At 40.0% G+C, this 22,218-nt stretch overlaps 1 protein-coding gene and 1 long non-coding RNA gene across 2 annotated transcripts in view; one reads left to right on the top strand and one right to left on the bottom strand.

Annotated features, from left to right (window-relative positions):
- The window catches only part of LOC113106448 (zinc finger homeobox protein 3), a 221,569-nt gene that overhangs the window by 175,025 nt on the left and 24,326 nt on the right, over nt 1–22,218 (bottom strand). Inside the window, exon 3 of the mRNA XM_026268377.1 lies at nt 6,551–6,621. The gene's annotated coding sequence lies outside the window, so the exon portion shown is untranslated. The remainder of the gene's footprint in view (nt 1–6,550; nt 6,622–22,218) is intronic.
- Nucleotides 3,034–5,572, top strand: LOC113106449 (uncharacterized). The gene is made up of 2 exons (XR_003292484.1): nt 3,034–3,906; nt 4,110–5,572. It is a non-coding gene; the product is annotated as an uncharacterized LOC113106449 (long non-coding RNA).

Genomic DNA, 22,218 nt, shown 5'->3' with positions numbered 1-22,218 from the left:
TATGCCTATATATGCAATGAAAAAAAAAACATTATTTACTATCTCAATATTTTCTCCTGTTCTGCAATGAGATTAAATGTAAAGAAAATTGAGTCTAACTTTTTAGATGTTTCTGTGGAGAAAAAGACTTGAGTAATCTATAACCCACTCTCATAAGAAGTCATAATCATTTATCCAAACTTAACCATAAAGTCTAACCCCTAAACCTAATTATAACTAAACTTCATGAACTAACATGGCAATAAACAAGTTTACAGCATTTATTAATCTAGGTTACTGCTAATTCCTAAATTTGCTGTTTCATAGTTAATTAATGATCATAATACATCGACTAATTTGTACAACTCATGTAAAATTTACTTTAACCATGATTAAAAAAATGCTAGTTCATGATACCAAATGCATAATTGTAATGCCTTATTATAAACTATTACCCATGATTGTAGTAGGAAAATTGAAAAAAATAAAATTCATGTACCAATTTGCACAATGTAATACAATTTTGTCATCCCATATCAATAATAAATGAGATGTCATGAGAATATGCTCATATGTGGTCTCCTCCTCTAGTACTCCTAGTACAACTCAACTTAGTACTCAACGAAGTCATGACCCAGAATTTTGTCACAGGTTTATACTGACTATATCACAGACATCAGGGGAAAATTATACACAAAAAAGGGTTAAACAAACCATGTAATCATATGATAGCAAAATCAAAATAAACACTTGAACAGAACACATTTTAGAACCCCATTAAGTTTTGAGATGCAGGAGCAACCTCTGATTAATAAAATTGTCCTGTGACAGACAAAGAAAAAGAAAGAACAAGAGAGGGAATTGAGATATGAGGAGAAAGAATGAGAGTAAGATAAAAAGGGAGAAATCCACAACTCTGAATCATTAAAGAGGTATCTACAAACACACAACGCTCTTGTTTGAGTTTCCTTCATTTTGGTGCTAATGATATAAACATGGCCATCACTCATTTGCCAGCTGTGTTCACACCTCATCACTTGTACACAGTGATTGACAATAATGGCGGTAGAGTGAGAACAAAATGTCTCCCAAGAAGGGAGGGAAGTAGAGGAGAGATGAGCGCGATAGGTTTTGTGAGCGCACATGGATGCTACGATGAGCTTGGCGCTTTGTTTGGTTCCATTGGCTGGGCTGAAATTGATTTCTGTGTGAGGCACGCACACCCCAAGCCCCTCTGCATTCTGATGGAATAAATAAAACACCCTCTTATGCAGCATGAGGAGGGGAGGGGGCATATGAAAGAGTAAAGTGGGAGAGAAGAGAAGCAAAAGGAAAATAATGGAGATAAAAGAAGTGAGGGGATAAAGACTGAGAAGTTACAGAGAAAAAGATGGAGAGAAAAAAACTGATCTAGGGCCTTCCAGCACAACAGAGTCAGTCACCTGCAATGGTCACTATACTGGTCTAGTACTGTGGCTCTCATCTATTGAATGAGATGGAAATCAGGGAAAATATAATGCAAAATGCAATTAATTAAATACAATGCAAAAGTGAGCACAGTTAGCATAGTAAAGGGGAGAAGAAACCCCATTTGTAAAATGTAAAATCATGTAAAAATTGCACAGTTTTGCACAAAGTCATCTGCCACTTAGATTCTGCCAAAATAGCAAAGATACTAAGATTAGACCATGAGAGTAAATGTTCTGGTTTTCTTAATTTGCATATTCTTGGGCAGTTTATGCTAATATTAATACATTTCAACAGGGTTAGTATTTCAGAACAGACCTGATGCTGAGACCATCTATGCTCCAATTAGTTGGGGAGATAAGTAGCTTTTATGGTTAATTAAAAACACCACCTTAATTAAACTGACTCAGCTTAATGGCTTGACCTATGTGACTTTGCCCTAGGCTATCAAATACAGTGTTTTAAGGCAAGTGCCATAGAAGCAGTGGTAGGAAAGCTAAGCTAACACTAGGATTTGGAGGATATCACAGATACACTGTGGTTGTTTATCAAACAGTCTCATATCAAGCAAATGATAGACATTATTTATTAATAATTCTCTTTAATTCTCTTCTCTTTAACAAAGAAAACAGAGAAAAAAAAAATTACAGACACAGCTAAGTACCATATGGTGCTTGACAACTGTCAATTCCAAAACAACACAGAGACCACAGAAGTAGTGGTATATATAGATGTTTTCATATATTACATGGTTAATAGTTGATCATTATGCTCAACCTCAGAAAACAAGATTTTAACAGACTGTCAAAACGATAAAGTTATCTGATCCAGACTTCAATCAGAAAGAAAGCTACAGACCTGATGCTACATTATTAAATTCACTTTCGTTTCTGCTGGTGGGTTGGCCATATTTTAGCACAACTGTTATGCAGAATCTGTACACAGAATTTGGCAACAAGCCACCTCAACTTGTTAAAGATTTGCATCTATGCTGAAAAACTGTTTTTTTTTTTTTTGGAATGAGATTGTGACCTGAAATGAAAATGTGTTGTGCCTAAAGATACCAAACACTACTTATTACACCACATGGAATGATTACATTTTGTGTCTGAAAACTTTTATATCAATAACCTGTGGGCTTTCTAAACATTCCTGTGCTACGAGGAAAGTGCTGCTACATTTTAAGCATTAGCAGAGCCTGATGCAACAGTTTAATTGTTCTAGGTATCTTTCTACCATCTTTGTGAGAACTGCAGATTAGAGTTATTCCTCAAACACTGAGGAATGACTGATGAATGCTAATGATCTTTTACTGTCATGACTGCAGGGATGTCAAGGACGAGTCCTTCTCTCTAGATGAAAATATTAGCTAGGTTTGCTGTGGTTGGCATCTCTAAGTGTGAGGTGGGAAAACTGTCTGCAGGAACCGCAGCACCATTCAGAAAAGTTAAATCCCAGCATATGTGCTCAGGGACAAGGGCAGCACTCAGCATGTGTTTTAGTCTGAGATCTCTCAGCACAAGCTCACACAGGAGCAGGGGGATCCGTGGGGATGTGTTGTTTGATAATGCTGATATAGTGGGAGCAGGGTCCCAGGAGCCACACAGAGAGCCGGTGAAATGGAGAAGGTTCCAGAGGGTATTCCATGCCAAAGGGAACCTGCAAAGCAGGTGGGCCGGGAGTACGCAGGTCCTTGTGTAGCAGAAAGCGAGTGAGGGGAGGAGGGAAGACATGACATGACACTGACTCGTTAAGAGGCTGGCACTGCCTGCCGCCTGCTAATTTATGCAAATGAAGGTTGCTGACTCCTGGGAGCTGGGATGTTGGGGGGTGGGTGCTGTCAGAGTTTGGCTGGCAGCCAACGGCGTGCAGTAAAAACGGTGCCGCTGCTGTGGTGGTGGTGACGGCTCGTAGGGCTTGAAAGTTTGGCAGAGCGCCGTGCCGGAACAGCGTACCCCGTTAGTTGCCTGGCAAGGCGGGCAGAGAAGCGACCAATCAGGGGCACGCTGCCTCCTCTACCCTGGCCGAATGGCATCGCCCTCACAGCCCTCCCCTTGCTCGCGCTCCTCCTCTCCACCCCGTCGCTCCAGTTGCCCGGGATGATTTTATAAACATTTTGCCAGCCGATCAATAGCCGTATTGATCAGGCATTGTGAGAGTGATCCGTCTAAAACCCCCAGCAGCCTGAAGCTCTAAGAGAGGGAGGAGCGAGGGAAAGGGAGAGAGAGGCTGCAGAGAGGACGAGGAAAGGAGAGAGAGGCTGCAGCCACAGAAGAGAGAGGTAGAGGGGAGAGAAGGGGAGATCTCACAGAGAGGCAGAAGGAGGCAGTGCTGAAGGTAAAGCAGTGTGGTGTGGACGTACAGAAGTGAGCAGGAGCAGCCATTGGGACTGCGTTAACATGCATTCTAATCGCTTTCTCGTTAAGTCGCGGAAGGGAGGGGTGCCTAATGAGTCTCGCCGTAAGTATACAAAATAATTTACGGAGAGAGAGGGAGTGGGCGAGAAAGGTAATGTATGAACGAAAACAGGCAAAGGTTTGGCCTGGTGAGTAAATGAGCATATGTGTGCGCGGGGGGAGGCGGAGGTGTGTAATCGCTGTGGGAGATGGTACACGATTAATTCTGATTGCTTTGTAAATTTAATTATCATTTATTCTCTCTAGGAAAAAAAAATGGCTGTGGTTGACGGCGATGGAGTCGTGTACCATAAAATTTACCTGAGAACGACTACACCCGATGACTTCTCATTCATAAGGAGGCCTGTTAAATATCAGCGATCACTTCCAAAGGAATTCATAATTAGAAAACATCATCCCGAGATCCAATGCATTTGATAGCCTTGAGGATAATTGCAGGCCACTTTAAGGATTTTGGTGCCTTATCTTTGCATAAACCCCAACTGTGCACCAATGTATCATGGTGGAACGTTCAGAAATTGGATATCAATTATTGGACATGTATCAGTCCCTCGCTGTTGGAGTACAGACACTTTCAACTTTCTACTGACTGAATATTTGTCTCACTTTTTGGACAAAAGTCTGGATAATAAACAGAAGAGCTGCGGGTCCTACAGTGGAGAACAATGGATGAGGCAAGGGCTGTTTAGAAAATCAGGCCTGTCTTGCCACTCAGTCACATGACACACCAGGGGGGATCAGGCACAAGTGCCCAAGGGAGGCCTGTATTGATCCAGACCAAAGTGTATTTCGGCGGCATTGTGGTTTGTGCTCAACTGATGTACTCAGGGCTGATTGAGGATCAGGCCTGGTCTGCAGGCCATAATGAAGAGAAGTAATGCAGGATGTCAGACCACTGATCACCTATCTGGCCCACAATCTAAAACCAAGAGAATGAAGCCAAGTCTTTTATTTCTGTTGAATACCTTTGTGTAATGGAAATGTTCATTTTAACACACACATTTAAGGTGTACACCTCTGGCATGACATCATGCTGGCTGTAGTGCCCTGTGTTGCCAACTAGTATCTGAAACATGGGATTAAACGAGACACAATGACATAAAGACCTATAATACAAAGTTGGAGACAACATTGGATTGTGATCGTGATCGAAACTTTGTTCACCCAAAACTTGTCAATAATTAATCAAGTTGTTCAAAACTCATATGACTTTCTAGAAGGATTATCTTCCAGAAGGTCCAAGCTGTTTTTCTCCAGTCTACAAAAGTGACTGACCACCATTGTTAGCCTTGGTCCCCATCACTTTTACACTTTTATTGTATGGAGAAAATCAGCTTGGATGCTCTGCTAAATATCTCCTTTTGTGTTCAATGCAAGAAAGAAAGTCATACAGATTTGAATCAAAATGAGGATGGCCTTTAATTTTTGGCTGAACTATTTCTTTAAGTGGTTACACAGACACACTGCAGGTTATTAGAGTGATTACATTAGCCGGGCCTGATTCATTGCAGTAGGTGCTAAATTAGGGAAATTGAGGTGTGCACTTCATTTACACACACCTAGAAGTTCATATCTTAAATTTAGACTCAAACTTAGGCTGTGGGTTTCATCTTTCAATGATGGATGTGCTACAGCAAATCAAATATTTTATTGTGCAATTTTAATGGTGGATACATAGTATATTTTCAAAAAAGATTGATATGTATACTTTTTAGTATATAAATATTACGTGCAAGATCTATTTTTCATAAAAAGGAATGACCTCATTCTATAATTTCAGACCCGCAAATCCTGTCCTGCTATTTTAAGGAGGGCGAGACATGTATTTGTTAAGAATGAGAAAAAAAGGCACAATTAATTGGTCAGGAAAACTTAACAAGTCAATAAATTATGGTAATTAGTAAAAACAAAACGAAAACTGCTCCCTTGAGACTGTGAGGCAGAAAGGCTTCAAAACGAAGGAATCATTAGCAATCTGTGCTAATGCCACTATCATTAAAGAAAAAGAAAAGAAAAAAACAATGGATTAATGAGGGAATAAAAAGGTAAAGGGTTGCAAGAAACAAGGAAAAGGTGCGATATGAAAAGATTTCACTTCCTTAGGCTAGTGTTGCAACAGACAAATATGTCAGTGGGCCACAATAGAGTAGATGTGCACACCTGTGAGTGCAGGACTGTGTGTATGTGTGAGTAAAATGATCAATAAGAGCCTGTGGCAGTGTGTGTCTGCCAGTAGGTTAGCACTACATTACGACTGGATTACAAGGAGATTCCATAGCAATGTGCATGCGTAAGTCCTACTGAGGGAGCCTCGGTTTGGCCCTGAGACAGGCAGTCTGCAGTCCACCTGTGTGTGTGTTAAGCACATACCAGCTGTAACAGTTCAGACTCATATGTTTGCTACTCATCGCAGCCTTTCTGGCTGTGAGAGATAGGCTAATCTTATCTAAACACTGTGGTAAAGACCGGAGAGGCCACTGTAAGTTCGAACGCGTGTGTGTTTTTCAGATTTCCTGTCATTCTTGTATAGAGTGTGACTGGATCTCTAGTTCTGATTTGACACATGAAGTTGTGATGTGACGCTGTCACTCATGTCTTGTGTGTGGTCTAAGCGGGTGTAAAGACTCATGTTAGCCTCATTCACTCAGGTGCTGCTGGGAAATCTGTGTGAGAGTGGGCGTACGCACCGGCAGGCCACCGGAGATCCAGTAGTGTGCACCGTTCAAACGCTGTCTCCCGTCACAGAGCGGATCCAAACCTAGAGCACAGACATACAGAAATACAAAAAAAGAAGTGTGAGACATAAAAGAAACAGATGCATTGGGACAGTGTAAGGAATTGAGTGACAGAGCTTCTCAGAAGCGCAAACTTGTGCTCTCAGATTTTCTGCACCCGGACCTGGTCTAATTGTGCTATTACTAATTCATGTTTATTAATGCAGCGATGTGTGAAGGTGTCAGGGGCAGATTGCTGCGGTGCATGTTTGCATGCGCAACATCACCTTGGGAATCATGGGAACTCTATCTCACACACTCAGAAGCACATATGCACATGCAGAAACAGCTTGACTGCTTGCTGTTGATGCCAGGTTGCATGTGTTTCTCAGTGCTGCTGGCACAGATCATTGGTGAGGTAGCAGGAGGGTTGGAGGAGGGGCCACTGATGAACCCTGCCAAGGCCCTCTATTCCCAGAGCCTCTCATCCCCCTGTGCCCTTGGGCATCTGTTGTAGAGTTATTGTTTTCACTAGCACACAATTAGCAACACTAAACATTTATTTAGCCCTGCTCTAATGCTCCATAATTAGCTTCAGGCCCCAAACAAGCACCGCCTTTCCTGCTCTCCCCTCCGAGGCGGTCACAGTCTGCCGTGATTCAGCACAAGCGAGGGAGCGTGGGACAGAAAAGTGGAAGAACAAGTGAGAAAGAGAATTACTAGAGTTGCTAGCAGGGCCGGCTTGTGTGTTGGCTCAGCATTTCTTAAGAGCTCTTTAGGGGCCTGTTGGCTGAGCAGTGCGTGCGTACAGGGAGGAAAGGGCAAACACGGAGCAGTTACACTTTTATAGAATGCTTTGTGGAAAAACACCCCTGACACACACCTCAGCACTGCAGCCCTGTTTGTCATAGGGCCCAAGGGGCCGCACTGGCCTCTCACATGACTGTGAGCAATGACCTTCCAGGGCAGCAGTTTAAGAGAGTACAGCAACTCACCTCCTCTCCTGTGCTGCTCTCTGGGAAATGGAGTCTCATGCCAGCACAGATATGGATTTAAATGTAGATGAGAATATGGAGCGGGGAGAAATGTCAAAGACATTAATACAGTGCTTGTATGAAGAGTACCGCTTGAGAGAAATTGCGATTAGATTTTGTTAAGATATTCATTCTGTTTTATGATTACAGCAACCAGCAACTAAGTTTAGTTTTAGTTATTTGTCATGAAATGTTCTTAACCAGTTGCCATTACTTTTTTGCCAGGAATGGACATTCATTTTTTGGCATGAACACCATTAGATTTTATGTGTAATTGCCATTAGGTGTTTGCCAATAATATGACAATAATTTGCATTAGAACTGCTATTGGAATTTGTAAAGAATTGCCAACCATTACCATTCATTTTTTTGCCATTATTTCCATTACATTCCACACATGATTGGCACTGGATTTTTGCAATTGTCACCAGATTTTAAAACTTTTCATGAAACATTTTTCACCAATTGCCATTGCCTTTTACCAGAAATTGCCAATAGATTTTACAAATAATTTGCATTAGAGCTGCCATTGGATTTTGTCAAGAATTTGCAATAATTCCATTTGATTTTTGCCAGTAAAATCCATTCGATTTCACCTTGAATTTCCATGCAGTTTTGCAATTCAAAAAATGTAATAACTATTGTTAGATTTTAGAATTTGTCATGAAATGTTATCCACTAATTTACAATAATTTTTTTATTATTATTATTATTAATGAGCATTAGATTTTGGCATGTATTGCAGATATTTGCAATAATTATTGAATGAAATGTAATTTATTAAATTTAACACATAATTGACTATTTTTTTTTTTTTTGCTAGTAACACCCCTTATGTTGCTAAATGAATTTATATCTTTTATGGTTAGATTATGCAATAATTGTTCATAGATTTTTGATTTTGTTGAAGTGTAAAGAAATCCATTAGACTGCAGAAATAACACCATTAGATTTTTGACCAATAATATTCATTAGGGCCAAGAATGATTTTTATTTATCGTCTGTTTTTGCTTGTGTAAATACTATAGTTTACTGGCAAAAAAATAAAAAAATAAAATAAAATAATACCTTACACTAACACTAACAACACAGGTTTAATACAGTTTTATTTACAGATGCCAGTTTTTTTTTTATGTTCATATATATATATATATATATGATGTATGGAAAGATCTTATGTACCTCAGTTGTCTAGAGTAAAGCCGATGGCTCATGTTTGTATATGTATATTGTTTATGGAAACAAAGGTCAAAACCAAGTTCAAGTCAATGTGCATATTGCATACATATTCATGCGGCGGCTATATCAATCTATTTCAGCTGAGGCTAGTGGGAGGAGCCCGCTGATGAGGTCAAAAGGGACACAGACATGAATATCAGAAGACCACATGCACAGCTGCATCGTTTCTGGCTGCACTCATTACAGAATAAGCAAATAAACCCAAAGGTTGACATACAATTCCAAAATGCTGGTCGTAAAACTGAATTTATATTGTTGGCATATGAAATTCATTCAAAGCATGAGTTATTTTCTCAGCCGTCATTCTGAAAAGACAGTACTCAATGGAATCAAATTAAAGCATTGTATTTATGAAAAGGGAAAGGTCCATGTCCCTAGAAATCTCATCCAGCAAAACTGACCTCTGACCTATTTCATTTTAGCATGACTGCCATTATCCAGCAGAAAATTAGAAATGTCCTGCTATTGTCTGGTCCCGCGGCGGGGGCGTGGTTATGAAAAAAAAAGAAATGCAGCATCTACAAAGGAGCAGCAACTGCACAGATTCAAGAGTTTTAAAAGAAAAACTACAAGCTACCAGGCTGATGTACTGGTTTGATGAGCAGTTGTGTGTGTACATGTGTGTTTAGGTTTATGTTGTGTTATTTGAGGAATAGCGATGCAATTTTGCTAAATTTCGCAAAAAAATAATGAATGTGTGTCCTTATGATTATATTTGTGGGTTTATGATTTATACTCCAGTTTATTCATTTGAAAGCAAGAATAAAGAGGATGATTCATCTAAATTTGAGACATTCAAGTGCCAAGAAGGAAGGGAGAAAGGGGGATGTCTCTCTGGTCTCCATGGGCAACCAGGGTTATGCTGTCTTTTCGTGTAAACATGAGGAGAATAAGGACAAAGCGTCCGTTGGTAACAAAGCCATTACATGTCAATGAGGGAAGAGGTGACACGGTTTCACGCAGCTTCTCTGCACGGAAGCGGCCGGATCGCTCACACTTTCCCCCATAAATATGCAAAAGGATGTAATGTCCCTTTCTTCAATATAGATCAACAATAAAAACAGCACTGCATCAGTGCACACGTCCAAAATCGGAATATATAAAAGTCCAAATTTGCTTTTTGTGCTCCAAAACAGCGGGGGTATCAGACTTCCCGTCTCACATATGTATTTCCCAAATATGTGAATATATTAGTCATATTTTGGGCTTTTCAAAAGGCGAATCGCTGTCCATTTTAATGCACATGTGCGAGATGAGAGGGGCACGGGACGCAGACGTTTCAAATGTTATATTTCCATGATTGCTTCTCGCTCCCCATTTCCTGTCTATTGTGCGGGTGCAAGAGGCATTGTGTGGAGTGTCTGTGTGCGCACGGGGCGGGTCGGTTCAGAAAGGACATCCCCCTGGGAGCTCGGAGCAGCCCCATCTTTTATTAATCAGAGGCCCCTGCGCCACACTCCACGCTTATCACATTTAACAGCCTCGGATGGAGATGCGGCTGTGGTTGGGGTGCCTCCACTCCAGCCGAGGAGGCCATCTAGAACGCGTGTGCATGGGACGGAGGGGGTTTGGGTGACGACCCATCATGCACCTCCATCACCCAGCCATTGGGCCGAATCACAATACAGCAAATTACCTTCTGCTGACAAGAAAAAATGAGCAGGTCTTCTGTATGAAGGGGAAAAAAGGACTGTCAAGAAGAGGTGACACATTGATTGCTTAGTATGCGTATCCTGCAGGCCCGGGGTTCACAGTCTTCCTCTTCTATATAAATGTAGAAGCAGGGGAACGGAGCAAGTGGAGTGAAGGAGAAATTGAAATGCCATGTTAGATTGGAGGGTCTTCTCTCAAACCGGGCGGCCCAACCAACAAACGCACAAACACAAAGGTCTTACGCGTGCGGATGAAAAGATAAAGTCCGTGTCATGTGCGCAAGCCTCTAAGATGTCATCCCAACACCCTTCCCTTCTCTTTTTTTGCCTTGTTTGTCCTCTTTCACCCCCCTCCCCTCGTCTCATGTATGTCGTAGCTCAGATGAATCAGTGTCAGCGGTGTTGAGAGCACTTACTGTCAACCCCAGCGCCCCGGGCCATGCTACTGATGGACACAAACTATAAAATATCACCCCCCTGGGGAGACATTGTTCAAACTCTTCCCCCACAGCCCTGAGGTGAAGAGCTCACTCTCTTTTTCACTTTCTCTCGGTCTGTGCATCTGGTTTTGCGTGTCGCTTCGCACGGCTGTGAAGCCATAATCCAGTTTCTTTGGGACTGGGCTATTGAGATACAGCGGTGGAGCTCAAATCTGTCAAATTGTCGGACTTCTTTGTGCCGCTCCACGCTGGAGCTTGGTTAAATGACACAACAGGAATCACAGATCTGAGACCTCTGACAGCTGAAGACTAGAAGACAAAAGCAGAAATCTTGATGTCCACTCCAGGTTTAAATAATGTAGCAGGGTGCATGCTGGGATTGCCATCAATCCCAGTCGCTGATGACGGCACTTATTCCAGCTGATAAGTGGAGTAGAAAGTGAGAGGAATCTAAGGCAGACAGGAAAGGAGGGATGAAGGGAGGGGGAAAGAGAGACGCCCCTCAAAACAACTTTTCCAGTCTTTATGGGTCACCGGGCTTCAACTCTCCTTTTTGCATCCACAAGGTCAACAACTAAATCACTCTCTCTGCTGAAGTGAAGCTTTCACATCATTGACCCATAGAGGGTCAATATCAAAGTACATATCTTAATTTATATCTAATATTGTTTCTAATGCAAGAGAAAAACACGCAGATTAGCACAAAGAAACCTTGTGCATGCCGAGTCAAATATTGACAGTTGATTTCTAGTTCTCTGGAAATCTGTCTGTCGCCACTTGACTTATTGAATCAAGCCACATTAGCAGGTAAACGTCATAAAGATTAGTGTGCATTAAGATGCTGGCAACTGCTGCAGGCACTGCATTATAGTGTGTGTGTGTGTGTGTGTGTGTGTTGGGGAAACTGTTCTAATTGGACCTGTTTACTGCACTGGCACACAGTAAGTTCTGAGTTTAGGTCTCGAGTGGGCGGGATGAGGTGAACACTATGAATGCACTGGATCACGAGCAAGTCACTGATTGCAATTTCTTCCTCTTTTTCCTTTTCCTTTGCTTTCTTCCCTTCTGATCAGCCTGGCTTAGCAGTCTCACAGGAGCCCATCTATCTAATGATAATGTGAGAGTCAAGCTGAACTACGTACATAACAAGCTAACTTGTCCAAAAGTCCTCATTACACATAAACAGCATAACATATCTAAACGCAAACCATCAATAATTATGTGCTTTAAAAAAACTGACAGGTTAATTCCTCAATTTATAATGAGTCATTCAGGCAGTGTTTAAAGGGGTTATTTCAGCAAATAGAAGGTTGTGCACAGAAAAGCCATAAATAAAAATATTGAAAAGAAAGAATTCTTGAAAAGAAAGGTAAGTGGCATATTGTTTAAATATTTCTTAAAGGTTCACTGCTTACTAATGTTTAGATATGTGCTATATTTTTGGGTGTGTGCAAAAATATAAAAAAATACTGTTAATAAAAAAAAAAAAAAAAATATATATATATATATATATATATATATATATATATATATATATATATATAAATTTATTTTCCCCCCCTCAGCCATAGTGTTACAACAAAACTTCAAGTCTGTACTAAAACCTAATGAGCAGCCTTGGGAACATCTTATTAACCTTGTTCTTAAAAAAATAACCATGGTTTTAATGTAGTAAAAATGTAGCAATCATGTGGATTTGATTACCATTTGTATTACCAAAGTTTACCATGGTTAAGCTATGTAGTAAAGCAATACCATGGTTAATTTGTGTTTACCGGTGATTTAACTACACTAACTAGGTTTTTTTTTTTTGTTTTTTTTTTTTTTGTAAGGGTAACAACGCAACACTGCTATGCAAAAAAAAAAAAAAAAAAAAAAAAGGGCTAACATAATCAAAATTTGATTACACTGATTGAACTAGGGTTTTGTTACATTTCTGTATTCAATGCCATTTACTATTTATTCTTCTTTAGACATTGTCTACCATTCAGGATTATTTATTTTACTTAGTTTACCACAGTGAGGTATCCCATTATGTTTCTGTCTATGTAAATTATGAAATAGCCTTCATGTCTGGAATTATTCCATAGCATACTGTAGTCAGTGATGCCATTTAGGATCACAGCTTACTAAGCATTAATACAGACCTGATTCTGAGTAAGAAGGTTGAGACTGCAGGGTTTCCATCAGAGATGCCCTTCGCTGGATGTTGTAGGGTGTGAGAGAGTAGGTGGTAGTTGCCTTAGCAACAGTATACAAGGTTGGAGGACACGAGTGTCAGCCGTGACTGGTGATGACTGCAGTAAGTGTGTGTGTGTAGGTTAAGGCAGGTGATGTGAGTTCTGAGCGATGAGATACTGTTCTTCTAGGTGACCTTTCTACTTGTAACCCAAACGTCTGCTATCAGCACCGTCCTCCCTGTTCCAGGCCCATGGTGAGTCAACACAGAAGCCGGCGCCCAGAGACTCATCCATAATTCCTGATGAGCGTAATGCCATCTTAACTTCATAATTATGTGCTATTCCTCCACCTCCAGTGCAGCCAATGAGACCAGCCGATGCACACTGCACTAATGAGCTGTTCGGGTGGGAGGAAGAGGAGGAGGGGTGGGTGGGTTGGGATGGTGGGGGGGGGGGGTTGTGCGATAAGAGCAGAACAGGAGTTTTAGAGAAATGGCAGATAAAACGTTGTAATGTACAAAGGTGGCTAGGGCTGGGGGAGGTTTACTGTAAAAAACGGCCATAAAAATCTAATAAATACCCCACTGCATCCTTCACGCCGGCCATTTTCTGAACGCTATTATTAGTAATTTTTTGATTCCATTCTGGCAGCGGGCCACACACAGGCTCATAACAAAGTGGCGACCTAATGTGTCGCGGAGCGGTTCAAGAGGCGGACGATGGAAAGACCTGACACAACAGAGAAAAAGAGGGCCATTAAAAATCAGACTCCCTAATAAATGCAGCGCCACTAAAAAATAATGGTCGGCTTGTGATGAGGGTCAGCCTCGTTTGCGAGCTCATTCTTTTGCACCGTTGTCGCCCTGTGCCGACACGAACTGCGTTCGAATGCAAATAGCAGCATCCTGTTTCTCATCTGTAAATGGGCAATTAGTACGGACACTTTTTGTTTTAAATGTTCCATCTTTTATTGTTATTGAAATGTCAGAGTCTTATTTAGCTGCGAGATGAATAATAAATAAGGCGTAATTACTGTCCTAAATGAGCTGCATGGGTCAGTCTCTCTCCTTCTCTCTCTAATTAGATGTTGTAATTAGTTTTTCTGATGGATCAGGAAGGTCTGGGGGGGCCTGGTAAGTGCGTGAGGGGTGATACAACTTTGTACAGCCCCCGTGTGCTGTTCATTAATGCCATAGCTGTGGGTGAAGCTCTTTTATGACCCTCCTCCCCTTCCCACAAAGACGTGACCAACCAGATCAACCAGCAAACCCTCCACACAGGAACCACTGAGCTCATTTATAGCCTCAAATATGATTTTAGCTGCTAATGGTAAATATGTAATGCTTTTCACAAAGCTAGCTTTGGAAAACTAGTGAAAACAAAGATTACTAGAGCATGTTTTATAAGATAATAATATTTCGGTCTTTCTTCTTCAAAAATTGAACAGTTATTTCAATGTTACTTGCCATTTCTTTGCAATTATTTGCAGAACGTACTAGCAATTTCTTTAATGAAAATGTATAGCATAAAACATGACTTTAGCTGCAAATTTTGCATCTTTAATGCTTGTCACAAGGCACAAATTTCAGTGTGTTGCTTGCAATTTCTTTGTAATTTCTTAGTTTAAAAATACAGCCTCAAATATGATTTTAGCCAGTAATGTTGAGACTGCAATACTTCTTGCATGACTAGCTATGCAAAATTATGTCTCTAAATGTCAAACTCAATTTTTTGGGGTTTTCTTAAGTAAATATTAGTAGTGCTTGTCCATGCAAAACATTACACTGCAAGGTGTTTGCCAAGATAGTTGTCGAGTTAGTTTTGGGTGCTAGGGTTGTTGCTCAATACCACTACATAAAAATCACAAGGTTGTTTGCTTATAATAGCCTGACTATCCTAAAGCTGCACAAGTATCATGTCCATTGATCCAAACAATGTGGGGCAGTGTACATTGATGTATGCTGAAATTATCATATTTCTGAGTTTACAATCACCCTATCAAGTTGTAACTACTGTACCACACTTGGGACTTTTTTTAAGCTTTAATATTTTTGAGATGCAGGTCGAATAAATTAAGGAAAATTAAATAATAATAATAATAATAAATAATAATATTTAGCTACAATTTTAAGATGCCCTTGTGTTAAAATGTAATGTCCTTGATGTTAAAATGTAATTATACATTCAAGTACTGAGTAATATATACATATATATATATATATATATATATATATATATATATATATATATATATATATATATATATATATATATATATATATATATATATATATATATATATATATATATTACAGCATGTACTTACTATAATTTTGGTTTATGGTTAGTTGCATGTAATTATGCATAATTTGCTGTTATTGCTATGGTAGGAACATTAATTATTACCTAATATGTATTGTATTAAACACCAAAAAACATTATATCCTTTGTCATAAAGTGAAAAATAAAGGGGAGAAAGTAAATTTCATTCTGACTTAAATTATGAATACAAATTGTGAACGCATATAGTGCAGGAATTGACATTTCTTAACTGGTAAGCAGGAACTTTCTAGAAGGACTTGAATGCAAAATGAATAGTTTGTGTTAAGGTTTTCGAAAAACTAAAGTATGAGTAATAGTAATAGTGAGGTGTGTATTTGCCAGAACCACTGGCAAGCCGAGAGGTGAAGAGACATGAAGTGTCTAGAGATAGAAACAAACAGGACGTGTATTGATATACGTGAAGGAAATATTAGGCAGACAAAGACATAGAAAGGCAAAAAAGACAATTAACTTGAGTGCCCCAGGTCAACACCACTAACTAAACGTGTCCTGCTACGGGAAATAAAACAGCGAGCCGCATATTTGTGGCTGTGGCTTTATACAGATCTGATCTGGGCTGGAAAAAATGTCTACCCAGTTCTAATTATAGAAGGCCTTATGCGCTTAAAGACGACACACGCATACACACATGACCCCCCCCCCCCCCAACACCTTTCCCTTTACCTTCTCTCTCTTTCTCTCTCTCTCTCTCTCTCTCTCTCTCTCTCTTTCCAACTCACTGTTGGCCAGGCTACACTACACATCTCTCCCTAATCAGCAGGCTCGCCTCACAGACCAGTTGCCATAGTAATATGCTGGCTGGTCGACATGGCAACCGCTCTGAGGTCCACTATTAAAATGATGAGAGAGGGAGAGAGAGAGACTGTCCAAGATAGTGCAGGGGCATAGAAATATGAGCGAAGAAGGCAAAACGCCAAAGAAAAACTAATAAGAGGGGATTCGGGGGAGGGGAACGGAGGTGCGCTGCACACACCATTGTGTTTCACGTAGCCTGATAGAACGCAACGAAACAATGCCATTAAGCTAATGCATGACGTCAGTGGATTTACAGCTCACACGTATAAATCATACACATGAGACATGCCTGTGCACTCTCCTCTTAATTTAGAGAAAGCCATCGTAAACTAATATAGCGTTTTATTTAGCTACTTAGGTCATTATTGCCTGTATACTTCAGACACACCTGTAGTATGAATTAATATTTATGAAATATACAGCCGTTTTTATGGACTGCAGGACCATTATCGTTATAAGCTGCAATATGATTACAAGTCGCAATATATGGGTGATCAAAATGACATGAGGGTTGGCGGTCTCAGAGGCACCGTCAAAAATCTCACAATCTGACTTAGTTAAGGAAACCAGAAGAGAGTTACAATATTCCAGGTTAAATACAAATTAAGGTTTATTCATGCCATCTGTGGCATATGGCATATCATATATTGTGTATAAATGAGTAGACAAACTGTTGAAATTAATAAAATAATACAGCTTCTATGGTCACAAGGTCAGAAAGAGGGATACAACTGGGTAACAAAAATGCACAAATAAAAGTACATTGGTTGCCTTACATATATATTATTTTCAACCTGTTTTTACAAGCTAAAGTATGTAAGGAAATTATATAAGGCAACCTTTCTTTTTTATGTGTGCATTTTTGTTACCCATTTGTCTCCCTCTTTCTGACTGTATGACCATAGAAGCTTTATTTAGCCTTAAATATTCTGAATAAAGCATGTAATAACAAGAAAATTCCATTCCACACAGTATAGCTGTGTTTCTCCCTCGACTGTTTATACAAACGCGTGTAAGTCATTCTTCTTGATTTGTTGGTGTGTGCTGAAAGCAATTTCACAATTTCACACTATAGTAAAAACCCCAACAGTCTGGCTTGGCACACATTCCTCACAGCCAATGCTGCACTTTGCCTGAACTTTATAGATATATAGGTTAATTTTGACACCAAACATTATGTCAATTTAAACAGAATATGAAGTTTGACTCATCAGCTCTGTCCGGCTACTCTTTGTTTATCTGTCTGTCCCTGTTCCTCTGCATCCTGTCTTATCTTCCTCTCCCTCTTTTATCCTGGTTCAACTCATTCACTTTCTCTCCCGCTCTGTCCGGTCGAGTCTATCGCTTCCTCATAAAAGTCATGTCACAATGAGTGGATGCCAGTCGGGCTTCAAACACACTCAGGCAGTCTGTGTCAGCGCACGTGACATTCCAGACAGGCTCTGTCTCATTGAGCTGGGTTTTATGAACGATTTCTCATTGATGTCTCTCTGTCCTCTCACATTACCACACTAGTGCACCATTCACTGACAATTACAATGAGTTTAAACAGAGTAAGAAAGTGCGTCATTCTCTTAATGCAATTACAGGATGTGTACGCACAGAAAACACACACACACACAAACATGTATTTGTATGCAACAGGGTGAGAGAGCGAGCGGAAAATGTTAATTTATCATGCAACACATGTCCCAGACCTACACTCACCCAAACTGACACTGTAACAGGACATGACAAAAGTTGGATTCATCCTACAAAAACCTACAAACCTGTATTTGGAGACTTAAGGATTTGGACACTTAAGCCATGCTTAATGTATGAATGCCAATAAATGTTGATACTGTACTTAATTATTATTATTATAAATAGTAAAATAAGAATAATAATAATAATAAAAAAAGAAAAACTGGACATGTTTCATTAAATACAGATAATTTAATTTTAATTTACATGCATGCATTTTGCAGTCCCTTTTATCCACAACTATTTTACTATTTACAAAAAAAATTACAGTTTTCAACACAACTCTGACTATGACTATATACATTTCATTCATAACATTATTTTAAAATATTTTATTTTGAATAGCAAGTTACATTGATAATTCTTCAATAAGACGTCAGCATCACAGAATGTGAAAAGGTAATGTTTTCTTTAGTTAGATATAAATACACTTTTTTTTAAAACCTGCGATTAAAATAAAAGTATGTTTGTATTTGACTTTTTTTTTTTTTTTTTTTTTTTTTTTTTTTTGTGCGTCATAATGATAATAAGACCAGAGAGAGCTATTGTTGCTGTATAATAATCATAATGGAGTAATTGTATTTGTATTGTAAATTGTAACTAATTAATAAATATATTTATTTATTGCACATTAAGTGTGTTTAAATCAGATTGCAATATTTAAAATGGTTGCAAAATAATTTAATTGGATTGCAAAACTTCTAAATATCTAAATATGGTGTATGCTGCTAAAACTCCTTAAGTTTGCATTTAAAGAGACTTGGTAGGAGGTAACTTGGCTTGAAAAGTGTGTGAACCATTGATATAATGCAATGCAAAGTTTAATAGTTTGGCTTAAGTTTCTAAATACTTTTTTGGGGTCACTTTTCACACACATTTTGACCTGAGTTTCCACTTGAATCTTCCAGTGTCGGTTCTTTATGGCCGTTTGGAGTCTTTCTTAAATTTCAGTCTGTAAGCAGGCCTAACTTCACCGCCAGCCTGCAGGAGTCTGGACTTAACCAGTGCTGGCTCATCAATTAAAACAGTATGAGACCCATTAAAAACAGTCTGTATGGCCAGTTTCACATCTCCATCTCGCGAGCAAGATCTGCATCTGATCAGACATTTATCAAACATAGAACTGTAGCATGACTACAAATTCACAGTTCACTTAAAACAGGTACATGTATGCAAGCAAACACATACTCACACATGCACATCCTCTAAGTTAACTGCTGCGTGCACACATAAGTTCATGTGAGCCCAGAGTGATATCTTTTGTTCGACGTGGGGGCCCCATAATTAGTATTGATCAGCCCATTATGGTGAATTAGCCTCCAATTTGATTTCTCTAAGTTTAAAGCCAAGTTCATTGGCTGGCAAGTGGCAGCAGTTTAAGTGAGACATTGAGCACCCTACAAGGCCATAGAACAATGGAGAACTGTTTCAGACAAGAGCCATCATGCCACTGGCGAACCATTGCACTACAGAGAACAGAGAGAGAATCTGGCTAACAATGGCTTCGGATGCAAAATGTCATCTATTTTCTTGATAGATGGCGGCGGGATGGTAAACTGATCTGAGACTAAACCATTAATGCTTCTGAAGAATGTATCAAAGTCAGGAATAAATGAAATAGGAAGAGGAGACGGGAAAAGACAGTATGTATCCGCCGCTGTGGAAGCGCTTCATGCGCCTTCTGTTCTCCGTCAGCGGCCTTCTGTCCAAATGAGATTTGACGTTCTCCAACTTCGAAAACAGCTCCGTCTACAGTGCCTCGGTGCGGTGAACTGCTGCCTTGCAGACCCCCATTCTGAAGGGGGATCGTGTTTGTACAGATTCAATTAGAAAGTCCAAACAAAGGAAGCCTTTGACAGACTGCCATAATACAAAAACTAAGCAAGGCCTGAGAATACATCCTATTCATTAACGCCCTCAAGTATTTAATAACTTGCCCGGCTGTGCTACGCAAAGATGGATATACAGATCCGGGCAGATAAGGGAGACTGGGAGAAAGCCCACAGACATGGGCTGTTGATTACACTCTGCTGGTCACATGACCGCTCCACCGTAAGGAATCACTACAGTTGCTGGGCAAGCTGGTCCCTGTGGAGTAATAGAGGAACAAACTAAAGACAATGACAGGGTCCCCTCCGGTGCGCACAACCCACCCCAATTAGTCCCCAGCTGGGCCTTTCTCTCCGACTGGGCACCTCTAAGCCTGCTACACTCCCAATTAAAGGGGGCCCAATTTGTCAGATCCCTAAGTCCTCACATCTCGCCACCCTACAGTGTCCTCCACCCTTGCATCCAGGTATCGGTCTTCATTTAGAGTGTGGTGCTCAGCATTAAATGGAAATCAATGGTGTAAGTTTAGCAAAGAGTTAATTACTGCTGGGTCTCCAATTGATCCGGGCCCCGAGTGTTGGCAGCAAAGAGGGGCCATTTGTCTCATTCATCTGCCATTAAAAATGAGCCGAGAAGGAGGAAGAGATGGAGATATAGAGCGGAAACGAGGAGGGGGATAGAGGGAATGGTGCATTTGATAGTAAAATCATGGTGGCGTGAATGCATTCTCTTTGCTTTTCTACAACACAAAAAGTTTGAAGATAATATATACCTAACAAAAGTCAGAGAAATTGGCTTTCTGGGTCTCTCTAATAGTGTGCATTTAAAATCAAAATATAATGGCAGTGACGGCTGTTCTTTTATCTCACTGACTCAATAACCATCCTGTCAAATTTACCATTATGGCTTTTATTACAGGAAATGGAGCCAGTTTTAGTAAACAAATGCCTGCTGCAAAAATAGACCAGAAAATGTTACTCATATATTGGATGTACCAATATCTAGAGTAGCAACTAGTGAAACTGGTATTTTGTACAAACCCAGACCAGTTTCACAGGAAACCAGGGATGGTTCTAGACCCTTTGTACTGAAACACTGCTGTGCCCCAGTTAAATATTACTAATAAATCCTTATGTTAATGAGATTAAGGTATATTGACCTGGGAATCATTTTGTCAGATGATATTTCAGCAATCAAGTCATCTGTGTTTTCTATCAGCTATTTAGAATCAGGACTAATGATTCCAGATTGATGAATGAATTCATCTTTTGATATAATTGGTCAAATGGGTTTGCAAAAAAAAAAAAAAAGTTTGCGATTCCTCACACACCGGATAGTTGTAAAAATATACTTTATAAGACAAAAAAGCACAAAAAACACAAACAAACAAACACATAAACAGACAAACAAAAAGAGAGCTGGCTGAAGCAGATATTTACAATGAAGCAGATCATAAATGAGATAAATTTGGTTAAATATGGCCTCACCTTCTTGATAGGAGATCTGTGACCTAGTACTCACTTTATAAAGTAACACTTCATAAAATAACAAAATAAATAAAATGAAAAATAAATACATAAATAAATGAAAAAAATAAAAATACTAATGGATGGACAATATTTCTCAATGATCACAAATATGCAAGCCCTCAGCACATCCTGATTTTCACAAATATATTTATTTATATGTGCAGATCTGAATCACACACCATAGTGCATTACAGCAGCTGGCCTGCTTTCCTTGTGAATATTATGAATGTGCCGTTTCCCATTTCGCAGCATCCTTCCAATTAAAAACGTCCTTGAGCTGCTGCTCCACGGCCTTTGGCTGATTGCTGAGTAGAGTCCGAGCAGTACATGCAATCAGCAGCAAAGCCACAAGGAGTGATAGGCTGAGTGAAAAAGTGCACGTACACAAGTCCAACACACTATAAAACGGGGATCTTTGAGTGTGTGTGTGCAGGTTTGGGGGCTGGGGTTGGACTCCTGTTCTGCAATTACAACCCATCCTGCATGGGCCCCTTCAGTCCAACACTTAAGGGTTGCTGTGATTCCTGACAGAGAAGGTTATTAGTTTTTATTGAAGGAAATAGGTGCTGGGCGGCTTGAAATGGTGCTGTAATGTGCAGGGGGATGGAGGGGGCACTCCTGACCCTGCTCTCCCTTGGGTCCTATAGAGTCGGCTGAAAGTCGGACACGTTGAGCCCATCACACGCCATTCACAATTCTTCTCCAGCATCCCCCACTCCTCGGGGTCAACGTACCTCTCCATGTCCTTGAACTCAACCTAACCAACCCTTCCACCAGCCCTCTCTTTCTTTCTTCACTCCCTCCATTTCTGGAAACCTTTTGGCTTTGACATTTTCAGCTTTTGTCCAGCCTCTCA

This window comes from Carassius auratus, chromosome 7, assembly GCF_003368295.1.
Source record: "Carassius auratus strain Wakin chromosome 7, ASM336829v1, whole genome shotgun sequence".
NCBI classification, from domain to species: Eukaryota; Metazoa; Chordata; class Actinopteri; order Cypriniformes; family Cyprinidae; genus Carassius; species Carassius auratus.
The sequence above is the reverse complement of the archived record's forward strand: the minus strand, read 5'-3'. Positions and strand labels throughout refer to the sequence as shown.